Source organism: Pseudonaja textilis, chromosome 2, assembly GCF_049901715.1.
Source record: "Pseudonaja textilis isolate UNSWEBS1 chromosome 2, rPseTex1.2, whole genome shotgun sequence".
NCBI classification, from domain to species: domain Eukaryota; kingdom Metazoa; phylum Chordata; class Lepidosauria; order Squamata; family Elapidae; genus Pseudonaja; species Pseudonaja textilis.
In genome coordinates, this window is record NC_141991.1 from 99,980,171 (window position 1) to 99,992,858 (window position 12,688).

A 12,688-nucleotide genomic window follows, 5' to 3' on the forward strand; every position below is an offset into this window, starting at 1 on the left:
CCCTAATGGTCCTGGCCCCTCATCTGAGTCCTCGCTCTCCTCCACCATCTGCATCTGCTGCCGGCTAACCACAACAGACCCACATATTTCTTGCAAACATCTTCTTAAATTAGTGGCCTTGCCCTTAGCATTTAGCTGTGGCTGGCAGCTCTTTCCCCTCCCTAGATAGTCCGCTTGATCAATGAAGAATCCCCAAATCTCCACAGTTCTCTTTATTGGCATCAGCTAGAATGCCACAAAAGAAGTTGCATAGTAGCAGAAAGAAGAGCAGTGACTTCATTGAGTGGTTGAAGTCAGTGCCTGGATAGGATAGGTTGGCACTGTTGGATTGCGGTGGGGTTAGAGATTTATCAAGACTGGAGGGAATGGTGCCTCGTTGAGAGGGACTAAGATGAAGAAGGTCTGCAGCCTGATTTGTGGCAGCTCTTTCCCACTTTCAAATAAAAGTTTCTAAATGCAAAGTGACTGGTCTGCCCTTTGGAAAAGTGATTTCTTCAGTTACCTGAACTTGGAGCAACTAGGCTGTAATAATATACTGTGGACAAGTCAAGCTAAGCTAGAAAGTACTTTGCTTGGCGTGTTATATGAATCTGGCAGAGGAGGTATTCAGCTGGTTCTTACCAGTTCTGCAGAACTGGTAGCAGAAAGTTTGAGTAGTTCGGAGAACCAACAAATACCACCTCTGACTGGCCTCGACCCACCTATTCTCTGCCTCCCAAGTCCCAGGTAATGGCTGGGTATTCTTTTGTTGCCCTGCACAGGAGAATGGAGCTGGAAAGCAGGTTAGTGGGGTGGGGAGGAAATGGGGATTTTGCAGTAACCTTCCCCTGCCTGGCCCACCAAGCCACGCCCACAGAACCAATAGTAAAAAAAAAATTATTCCCACCACTGGAATCTGGATTTTGTAAATGATGGTTCTGAGTGATCTTGGTAACTGTAGCTTATTAGCAAACTACTGTTAAATGAGTTGCAACTAAGGGTAATAGCTGGATCTTTAACTGATTATTGTTTTACATGCAATCAAATTGGTATCGTTTGACTCTTAGTGATCACATAGAAAGGTTTCTCGGTGAGGATTTATCTCTGACCTTCTATTTCAGACCTTCCACTGGATCACGCATTGCACTAAATGTAATGTGTTGAATGGACATTTATGATTACCTGATTAAATACTAACATTAATATTTCTATTTTTGGGTTTTATAGGTAACTGTGCATAAATGTAGTACTCCTTCTTTCCCTCCCATCTTTCCAAAAATTTATATGGTCACCGATCTAGCAGAAGGAACCCTCAGCGGTGAACAAGAATAAATGTACAATAAAATTAAACCAAAATTAACTTAAAACAAAAAATTGAAGCACCAATAAAACTTCCACCTATAAATCAAGCCCACCACCCCAGCAAGGTCAGCATCCTGGCTCCAACATCTGTGGCAAAGCCAAGTCTTTATTGCCTCCCCAAAGGCCAGCTGGGTTTAATAGACAAATTAAAAGAGTTGGAAGGTGTCTTGTAAGTCATCTAGTCCAGCCCCTAGCTCAAGCAGGAGACCCTACACTATTTCTGACAGATGGTAGTCCAGTCTCTTCTTGAAAGCTTCCAATGATGAAGCTCCCAAACTTCTGAGGGCAAGCTGTTCCATTGGTTGATTGTTCTCACTGTCAGAAAGTTTCTCCTTGTTTCCAGGTTGAATCTCTCCTTGTTCAGTTTCCATCCATTCAGTTTCCATCTTGTCTGGCCTTTAGGTGCTTTGGAAAATAGCTTGACCCCCTCCTCTCTGTGGCAGCCCCTCAAATGTTGCAACACTGCTATCGTGTCTCCCCTAGTCCTTCTAGCCATGCCCAGATCCTACAACTGTTCATTGTATGTTTTAGCCTCCAGTCCCCTAATCATCTTGGTTGCCCTTCTTTCCATTCTTTCTAGAGTCTCAACATCTTTTTTATAGTGTGGTGACCACAACTGGATGCAGTAGTCTAGGTGTGGTCTTACTAAGGCTTTATAGAGTGGTATAAGTGTTGTGATTGGAAGGATCGGTCCTGTTGGGACTTTTGACTCTGATGACTGTTAGATCGTGGATTGACGTCAGAACCAGGAAACGTTAATCTGAAGGGCAAGCCAGTTAATTAGCACGTTGCCTTAATGGGTATAAAAGGACACAGCTGGGCTGGTGCATTTCGCCAGAAACAAAATGACTATTTGAGTGAGGACGTTACAGCAAAGAGCTCTGAGGTTGAGGATTTATTGCCAGGACTGGTTTGCCGGACAGAGTAAAGATTTATGCTGTGGTTTCTGCCAGCCGTTATCTTGTAAGACTTCTTTCCGTTTGATTTAATTGTGAAACGGCTGCTTTATGTTTGTTCGTTTGAATTTCCAAGAGGAGACATAACATTATTATTTCTGGCCTAAACAAACCATCTTTCAAGCAAGATGGATTTAAATCAACTGCAGCGTTTGGTAGAGCAGCAACAACAACAAATTAATCAGCTACTGCAAAGCAATGTGACGCTTCAGAATCAGGTAACACAATTGCTGAATTATGTTTCCAGCTTACCAAGCCCTGCTGCTGTTCCCCCTGCCCCTCCTGAGAGGAAAAGCCCAGTATCCATGCCGGAGAAATTTTCAGGACAAATGGACATGTTTCCGGCATTTCTGGGGCAGTGTCAATTATTTATGTCCTTGAGGCCTGAAAACTTTCCAAATGATCGGGCCAAGACAGGATTTATTCTTAGCCTTTTATCTGGGCAGGCTGCCAGGTAGACCTGACCTCAAGGAAACCCTAGGTTGGACACATTTCACATCCCCACCTCAAATTGCTGAAGTAAATCCTGGCCCTCCTCGGCATTTACTTTTGGACACTCGAATTTTTCTACAGTCACAGAAGGAGGGAATTCCCGCTGTTGCGTTGGTGGACTCAGGGGCTACAACCAGCTTTATGGACCGAGCTTTTGCTACGCACTATGGGATCCCATTGGTTGCTGTACATCCACCCATTAAGGTGGAAACCGTGGATGGGCGTGAGCTCAAGTCTGGGCCCATTCGTTTCGCCACCCAGCCAGTGCGTATGATCATTGGGGATCATGGGGAGGCGATAAGTTTTTATATCACCTCGAACTTTCATCTCCCTTTGGTGCTCGGAATGTCCTGGTTGCGTTTGCACAATCCGTTGGTGGCTTGGTCGCAGAACGGTATTTCTTTTCCAAGTCTCCAATGTGTAGACCACCTGAGACAATTGGAACGAGCGACGCCTCCATTGGCTGTGGGAGACAGAGTGGGGTTGTCAACGAAACATCATCAAGTTAATCATCAGACTCGGGGGAAGGGCCCTGCGGTGGGGGATAGTGTTGTGATTGGAAGGATCGGTCCTGTTGGGAGTTTTGACTCTGATGACTGTTAGATCGTGGATTGACGTCAGAACCAGGAAACGTTAATCTGAAGGGCAAGCCAGTTAATTAGCACGTTGCCTTAATGGGTATAAAAGGACACAGCTGGGCTGGTGCATTTCGCCAGAAACAAAATGACTATTTGAGTGAGGACGTTACAGCAAAGAGCTCTGAGGTTGAGGATTTATTGCCAGGACTGGTTTGACAGACAGAGTAAAGATTTATGCTGTGGTTTCTGCCAGCCGTTATCTTGTAAGACTTCTTTCCGTTTGATTTAATTGTGAAACGGCTGCTTTATGTTTGTTCGTTTGAATTTCCAAGAGGAGACATAACATATAAGTACCTCACTTGATCTCGATTGTATCCCTCTGTAGGGTTGGGACCATTCATATCTCTAGGGACCAGCTGTGGCACAAGACCATGATCAAAAAAGCACACTTCCAAGGCCCCACCTGGTGACCCTTTTTTCACTGAAGAGACTCAGAGCCCAGTCCAGATACAATACAGATAATCAGAGTTGGAAGGGACCTTGTAGGTCATCTAGTCCAACCCCCCACCCAAGCAGGAGGCCCTACAGCATTTCTGACAAATGGCAGTCCAATCTCTTCTTGAAGGTCTCAAGTGATGGCGCTCCCACAACTTTGTACAAGGGAATTCTTGACCAAACCTGCCACCTTTGTTTCAGACTTTCCAGCAATCTAAGCGGCATCAGAAAAGTCCTATTCAGATTTTAAAACAACAGCTACTGTATCTCCCTTTCTCTCTCTGTCTCTTTTACATGTATACACAGATTCACACTTTGCCCTAATCTTGAATATAAGCAATGTTGGCTAGTCATGTGTGACCTATGTCCTTTGACAAATGTTTTACAGGCTGAATTTACCCTTCATTGAGCCAATATGTGGCTTCTTGGATTGTGACTTAGGCAGTCTTCCCTAACCTGGCTGCTTCCAAATATATAGACTTCTGTTCTGAGAATGTCAAGAAATGGTTCTGCTTGTTCAGGAATTTTGGGAGTTGAAATTCATGAATCTTTAGGGGCATCCAGCTTGGAGATTCAGTATGTTATTTGAAGCAGCTATTGTGGTTTACCTACAAGCTATGTTTTATCCCATAGCATTACGCATAAGGCCAGCAAACAATTAGTTAACAAAAGGCACGCCTTGGCAAAAAAGAAAGAGAGAAAGAGACGCACCCATCCTTTATCTGCAGAATTGCCCAGCCCCTCCTGTCTTCTGCTTAGCTCCCCTTGCAATCTCTTCTAAAGTCTCCTCTGAATGCAAAACCAGGTTTAAATGGTATCCATGCACTCTGTGTGGCTGGACGGCCCCTGTGCCCTTCACAGCATGTTCTTGGCTGTTCAATATTCAAGAGGCTGGCTCTGCTGCTTGTTTTAATTTCTTCTGTGGATGGATCACTTAGTTTTCTATCTACAGATTAACTGTGTGAAAGTGGGTGTTTCGGTGGGAGAGCATTTCCTGCCTGCTTAAGCAAATGCATCATCTCCTGCCGTCCTCAGTTCTGAGCACCGCAGGTTTCACCACTCGTTAAAGCTGCTCTTTGTAACAATGGAGAAGGTTTATTAAGCTGTAGGCACCCGGGAAAGGAAGGCTCCTTTCCAGCTGGCTTCTGACAAATGGATTGCAACCAAGCCCTATTTTGTTGGCCATGTGGGCAGGGAAGTAAGAAACTCATGCATGCCAGAGAGGCAGGCATGGCAAACAATTCTATCCCTGTTTCAAATGTGACATCATGTAGTGGGCTAGTAGTGGGGAGCTTCTGGAGGGCAGTGAAATCCCTGCGTTGGAATCATACGGACAGCCACACAGCCACACCAACACGTATTGTTAGAAGAAGACCTAAGCTTGCACCAGTGCCACTGTTTCCCTGAAGGGATCTTTTGAAGGTTACTTCCAACAGAGGAATTTCAAGGTACAGTCTATATTTCATCAGAGTGGCGTGGTGGCCTAGTGATAAAGACACTCGCCTCCCACTTGGAAGGTTGAGAGTTCAATCCTACATAGTGGCAGATGTTTCTTACCTAGGAACAAATATCTACTGTAAACTCCAGGTGGCATCAGGAAGGGCATCTGGCCAGTAAACACTCGACACCATCCAGTTGGCCCAATTCTACCCAGAATTAGGGGATTACTAGGTCATAAAAAGGGAGTTTTGGCAGGGGTGGGATTCCATTTTTTAACAACTGGTTCTGTGGGCGTGGCTTAGGTGGCAGGTGTGGCTTGGTGGTCATGTGACTGGGTGGACATGGCTTGGTGGTCATGTTATTGGCTGGGTGTGGCCAACTCAATATCATTCACATCAAGGCACTTATCTCCTCGCCTGGCCTCTCATGACTGTGGGGATGCTGCAACAGTCATAAGAGTGAAAAACGGTCATAAGTCACTTTTTTCAGTGCCATTGTAACTTTGAATGGTCACTCCACACAAGCAAAGTCCCAGCAAAGGAGGGGGAAAAAACTCCAGAGAAGTTCCAGAGACAGGAAGTCTAATCCTGCCAAGAATGTAATAAGGGTTAACGGAGAGGCAGTTTCTGTAAGCAGCACCAGAATGTTTCCTTCCTGCCATCCTTATAGGATTAGGCCAGTAATTTTGTCTAACAACCAGTTCTCTGAATGGCTCAGAATGTTAACAACCAGTTCTAGTGAATAGGTGCAAATCCCACCCCTGAGTTTTGGTCTATATTTCATCAGTGAGGCTTCTTGCCTAACCACCCTCCAGAATTCTAGTCCTTTTCTATAGTAGAATTCAGAAGAAAAAATTTTGAAGGGACCTTTGAGATCTTCTTGTCCAACCCCCTGCTCAAGCAGGAAACATTATACCAATAATGCTTAAGCTTTTTGGCATCAAGAGCCCAAAGCACGCGTGTGCACGCATCGCCAAAATGCAATACACATGTGTCCCCCTGCACCACACATGCTGGCATCCCTGCGCATGCACCTTGCCCCGTGTATGTGCCCAACCCCCATGCATCCCCACGCAGGTGTGCATGCCTGTGCATGCCCCCCCTATGTATGCACCCTACCCCTGTGCATATGCGGCAGAGGCCCAAAGACCGGCTGACTGGTGGGAGGTGCACGCGGCATGCATGCATAGCAGAGCTGAGCTGGGGCAAGGGCTCTGCGTGCCACCTCGGGCACACATGCCATAGGTTCATCATCACGGCCCTATACCATTCCAGACCAATGCTTTTCCAAAAGCCTCCCATGGTGGAGCATTCACAATTTCTGAAGATAAGCCATTCCATTAGTTAATTGTTCTAACTGTCAGGAAATTTCTCCTTAGTCTTAGGTTGGCTCTCTCCTGATTTAGTTTCCATCCATTGCTTCTTAACCCACCTCCAGGTGCTTTGGAGAATAGCTTGACCCCCTATGTCAGAAGTGTCAAACTCACTAGGATATATTGTCATCCCGTGACGTATCCCAACTTTTCCCCCCTTCGCTAAAATGAGGATGGGGGTGGCCAGCATCCGGCCCATAGATGTGACATCCCTGTCCTATATGAACTATTCTTCATATGTTTTAGCCTCCAGTCCCCATATCATCTTTATTGCGCTTCTCTGAACTCTTTCTAGAGTCTCAACATCATTTTATTTCATGGTGACCAATGCTGCATGCAACATGCTGCACTGTGCTGCCATGATTAGGAAAGGATGCCCCAATGCAGTATTGCTGATATGTCAACATTAAAAGTCATCACATAGATTTCAATGTCAACAAATCCTTGCTGCAGGGCATCTGTGAAGTGTCTTTTTCTTTTTTTTAACCATTTTCTGTGCAATGTAATTTACCAACTGATTTCCCTGTTGTACTGCTTCCCTTCAAAATCTTTCTGGGCTATTTATTTAGGCAAAACAGAGGACAAATGTTCACAAATATACAAGCATAGCTACATGGAAGATAGGAGGGAGAAATGCAATTTATTTCTATTTTTCTAAACAGGGAGAAGTACCACACTTAAAATCTAAGCAGTTCAGCTGAAATGAGAGTAAATTAACACTGATTACCTAAACGTTTTCTGCAATGTTGGGCAAAAAGAGGAAACAAGGTGTAAACCCATTAATATAAAGCAGTAATTGTGTCCATAGTGCCTTGATTTCCAAATGTCAATCACAGACAAAACAGCCAGAATCATTCAGAGGTATTTCAAACATGTTTCAATACCTAACTTGCTGCTACCATTAAACACCTCACCTGCTGTATTCCCCCAACTCTGTGGTGTGAGAAGAAAATGGATCTTACAGAATGTATAGCCATTTTGGTGATAAAAGTTTTAAAAAGTGACAGAGCATCTTCACCTACTAACCACATAATGACAAGGCTTGAAGGTAGATGAACTAGCCTTTTTCCCTTTCCCCTTTGGCAGATAGGTCAATCTCATAAGAGATGAACCAAATTAAATTTTATTTAAAACGAAGGGATAAGTTTTAAATATTAAAATGGAAATTTTCCAAGTTGAAGGAAATAAATTACAAAAGCTGTTCTGATCTTAAAAAAGACAGTCTTTAAAGGAATATTAAAAAAAAAACTTCTGAGAAGACAACTTGCGAATAAACTTATTCAAATGATTAGTTTTTGCTCAAAATCTCCATAAAAAGAGACTGGTTACTTGTTTCAAGTTAGTATTATGGATTATTATTTTTTTAAATATAGTGAAAAATCCATACCTTCACTTACAGTCTAATGTATGGCTAAAAGACTCATGGTCCCCATTTTTTGTAATTTCTACACCAGAATAAGAATGTTAGACTTGTGCAACATAGAAAAATAAATCAGTAACAGGATACACATTCTTGGATAAACTTTTGCCTCTTTCTACTGAATAAAAGACTTCCCAAAACACAAACGACCTCTCCCTCGAGGTTCCTGGATTGCTTCAATTTCTTGGGGCTTCCAAACTTTCTTAATGGTTTTGGGAAGTTGGAAGTTGCTATCCCTTACCTAATCTCTTTCCTAGCTTCTCCAGAGTCCTGTGCTTTGCCCCCAGTTCTAAAATGTTAGTGTATAAAGATTCATGATCTGGAATAGCATGGCAACAAGTCAGCCAATGGGGACTGTTTGGTGGCTGACACACAGGATTTGTTGTGTGAGCCATGCAAGACTGGGAGCCTGGGCATGGCTTGGCTTAACTGTTCTGTGTAAAAAAAAAAAGAGTTCTAGTGCTTGTTCTTGTACTTGTTACCTTGTCTCTCTATAATGTTGCAAGAGCTGCATAGCTATTGTATACATGCATCATGTTTTATGTTATTGTATATAAAGAAGTTTCTTCTATATAATGTATCCTGCTGAATTATTTGCTTGTATGCTGGCTAGATCACTACAAACTCTGCTATCAAACAACCAGTTTTTCTTTTTCCCAGTGCAAGGGTCTGGACCAGATTTCAGCCCCATGATGTAGATCCAGCCAATAAATCAACACCACAGAAATCTGAAATTACTTCTATTAAGATTTTATTAAAATTATTATAACAGATACCAATTGCATGTCTGATTGTGCTTCATCTCCTCCCTTTCTTATGCACAATGTGAATGGGGAGAGTGTCTCTGAGACATTTATACATATTTTTTCTTGGTTTGGACTCAAGCCATGTTTGGCTCCCTGTTGTTTTGTCAGTGGATCTCTTCTCTCTCTGTCAGGATTCTCCTCTTCACTTTTTATAGTAAGTGACCCAATGTACCCTCCAGTAGGGATGTGTATTGGCAGTTTGGAATTAGGTGCTACTGTTCCTTAGGGGAGTGTAGACAGTCTATCACAACATTCACAACAATTAGATTTCTGTGATATTTGTCACCTAGTGGAGTTTGTCCCGAATGAAATTCACCCCCTGAATGTCATTGCTCTGCAATCTGCAGCAATTGTACCACCCTGAATACTGCACAGTTTGGGGAAATCGCGTTCTTTAGTGCCTGGTGAGGACCTCGACAGACTCCATCTTTGCAGCTGCTGCTTGAGTCCGTAAGCCCACTTGATCCCATGCTTGGAGCTCTTTCTCTTGACCTGCATGCAACAGATTTTGGGCTTATGAGATTTTTCATGGTACCTTGGCTCTCAGCAGCAAGAACAGCAATAATTTACTTCTCAGGATCTTTTCCTCTGCCCTTCTCAATGTGAGTTTTAGGCCAGCTGCTCAAACGCAGGTCTGTTTTAAATCCCAGCAGTCAGCCTCCTATTCCATTCATTCAAGAATCTCAGTGACTAGAGGGTACATGTAAATAGTGTCACACTCTGCTCACTTTGTTCCAGGAACCGTATTAATGGTAATTTCAATGCTTTCCCAAAGGGTAAAAAGAAAGTGTATATGAGAGAGAGGGCGGAGGGGTTAGAAATGGGAAGTAATTTCATCTGTCTCTCCTGCTGAATAGTTTAAGTTCGGTTAGATAAATATTTTTCTTCAAAGTAATTCCTGAAGGCTAAATGTAGCCGCCCAAATACTGTGCTACAAGATACAATTATTTGATGGCACCAAGCAAGGAAATGGTATCTCCCTCCCACACTCTTCTTAAAAATTACCATTCGAAGGAAGAACTCTTCCCACGTGTTACTTACTTCAACCCATGTTTCATGCTTTTCTTTGTATGAATTAGATATCCAACCTGGTTAACACTGTAATGGCCCACATTGGCTAGTAGCTCCCTTATATGTGGCTGGGTGCAGTAAAGAATGCAAGAACAGCTCAGCAGGATAAGACCAAAAATATATCTAGCCCAACATTTGGTTCCCTGAGGAATCACAAATGAGTATGGAAAAACCCTCAAGGCAAAATAGATACGCTGAGAATAATTCAACATTCATTTGTTCTTTCTGGGAGTAATTCATCTCTAGGAGATTTCAGTGGGAGAATATTCCCCTAACTATCGACTCACTCTTTTTTTTTATTATTTTGCTCCTTCCATTTCCAGCCAGAATGAATATTATTGCTTTACAATAATAAAATAAAAAACAAAGAACCGTGCATTTTATCTACTAAAACACAAGAGGAGAAGTATTTTAAAGTACATAATCACAATCAGTAATATAATCAAAACATTCAGAAAGGGCCAACTTCCAATTACAACAGTAGGAAGAAAACGTACAGGCAGTCCTCAACTTACGACCACAATTGAGTCCAACATTTATCTGTTAAGTGACTTTTGCCCCATTTCATGACTCTTCTTTCCACATTTGTTTTCTGAATTACTGAAGTTGCTAAATTAGCAACATGGTTGTTAAGTGAATCTGGCTTCCTCACTGACTTTGTAAGAAAATTGCAAAAGCTGACCACATTGCAACCGTCATAAATGTGATTCAGTTGTCAAGCATCCAAATACAAATAATGTCACCATGTTGGTAACTGCAATGGTAGGTATGAAAAATGGTAATACGTCACTTTTTTCAGTGCTGTGGTAACTTTGAACGTCGCTAAACAAACTCTTGTAAGTCAAGGACTCCCTGTATTCCCCCACAAATACCTTAAAAGAAATATATATTTAACCAGTCAACAAACATAATGAGAATGTCACTGCCCAAAAGGCCCTGCTGCACTGGTGGGGTTCAATTTGTTTTATGACCAATTTGGTGGGCGTGGCTTGGTGGGCGCACTTTGCGCACTTCACACGCTTTGCACACTTGCACCAAATACGCACTTCATGCACGTGCAGTGGGTTTCCTACTGACCTTCTCTTGCAATCCTGCACTCTCCCTGTGTGTTCAACAGCTGACGTGTGGTAATCCGCTGTGCCGCGCAAAGCAGCTGAGGTTGAAAAGCAGGAAATAAAGGCCAGTATAGAACTGGGGCAGGCAGACGGGCAGCAGCTGATTGTCAGAGAAAACCAGTTTGCTCCCAGATGATCCTCGGGGCTACCAGTTCAGCCGAACCGAGCCGAACCGAGCCAAACTGGTAGAACACCACCACTGCCCTGCTGTTTTAGAAGATCTTAGCCAGAAAGATGACTGAGCAGATCTCTGTTCTTAACTGAAAATAAAGAGAAAGAATAAGGGACAAAACAATCTCTGAGATACTTAATTGCAACCGTTTGAGGTTTGAAAGGTAAGAATGAGCATCTTGCATAGCCTTTGGCAAGAAATTAGTAGTCAGGAAAGATTAGAAACAGGAACACTGGGATTGCATGCTTCAGCTAGCTGATGCCAGATCATTTCCAGAGGCATCCTGGATCAATTGTTGATTGCAGTCTGTGCTTGGCACCTTCTGCCAAGGAAGCAAAAACTGTAATTACGCATAAAAGTAAAGTACTGGAGCGCAATGGCAATTTGTTCACACAATTTCATCCTGCTTTTTCCTGGTGACGTTGTTTGCTGCTGTTGTGAGCAGCAAGGAGCTCATCAGAGTTGGAACAGAGCCCGATGTGGATTCACATCCTGAAAGTATCACAAGAGAGAAGACAAGTATAAGTGTTATAACTAGCTGCATAATTCACTTTTGTCATGCCTGGGTTCTTCTTCAGTGCATTGTACAAACAGATCTTTCTGTCTGATGGATTGTATTATTAATGTTGTATGGCTATGGGACATAAGCAGCTACTGTGGAACTATTGATATATATTGAATGTGTGCCTTGACAACGAGTGTTTGCTATGGTATTATAAAGTAATCCAATTGATTTTATATTACAGAGATTACTTTATTTAACAGTTGGCCTTGCTATACTAATACACTTGAACTGTTGCTATCTTAATTATTTCCTTTGTGCGGGGTGGTTGATAATCCTAAAATGCAATAAGTACTAAAGTTGTTAACAATTCAAATGCAAAAATTTCAGCTGAGTGCCTAAACATGGCAAGCAGTATTTAGCATTTTCAGGGAAGGGGAGGGAAAAAGGAAGGCAAGGGAATGGAGAAGGCAAGAGAGAATGCAAGGCAAGGCAGAAGGGAAGGGGAAAAGGAAGGGAAGGAGAAGGGAAAACAAGGGAAAGGAAGAGAAGGGAAAGGGAAGGGGGAAAGAAAGGCAAGGCAGAAGGGAAGGGAAGAGGGAAAGGAAGGGAAGGGAAGGGAAGGGAAAGGAAGGGAAGGGAAGGGAAGGGAAGGAAAGGAAAAGAAAGGAAAGGAAAGGAAAGGAAAGGAAAGGAAAGGAAAGGAAAGGAAAGGAAAGGAAAGGAAAGGAAAGGAAAGGAAAGGAAAGGAAGGCAGAAGGGAAGGCAGAAGGGAAGGGGGATGGGAGAAAGGAGAAAGGAGAAGGGAAGAAAATTAAGAAGGGAAAGAGGAAGGAAGAAGGGAGAATGAGAAAGTGAAGGGAAGGTATGTTTATGGGTTTTTTTTTAAGTTATTGGATAGCAGTAAGAAACTTCTGTGTCACCCTGG

At 42.9% G+C, this 12,688-nt stretch overlaps 1 long non-coding RNA gene across 1 annotated transcript; it reads right to left on the bottom strand.

The window, feature by feature from the left end:
• Nucleotides 1-8,828: 8,828 nt before the first annotated feature.
• Nucleotides 8,829-11,751, bottom strand: LOC148126975 (uncharacterized). Its single transcript, XR_015741440.1, has 2 exons — nt 11,049-11,751; nt 8,829-9,392 (listed from the first exon to the last, which is right to left on the bottom strand). It is a non-coding gene; the product is annotated as an uncharacterized LOC148126975 (long non-coding RNA).
• Between the last annotated feature and the right edge of the window lie 937 nt (nt 11,752-12,688).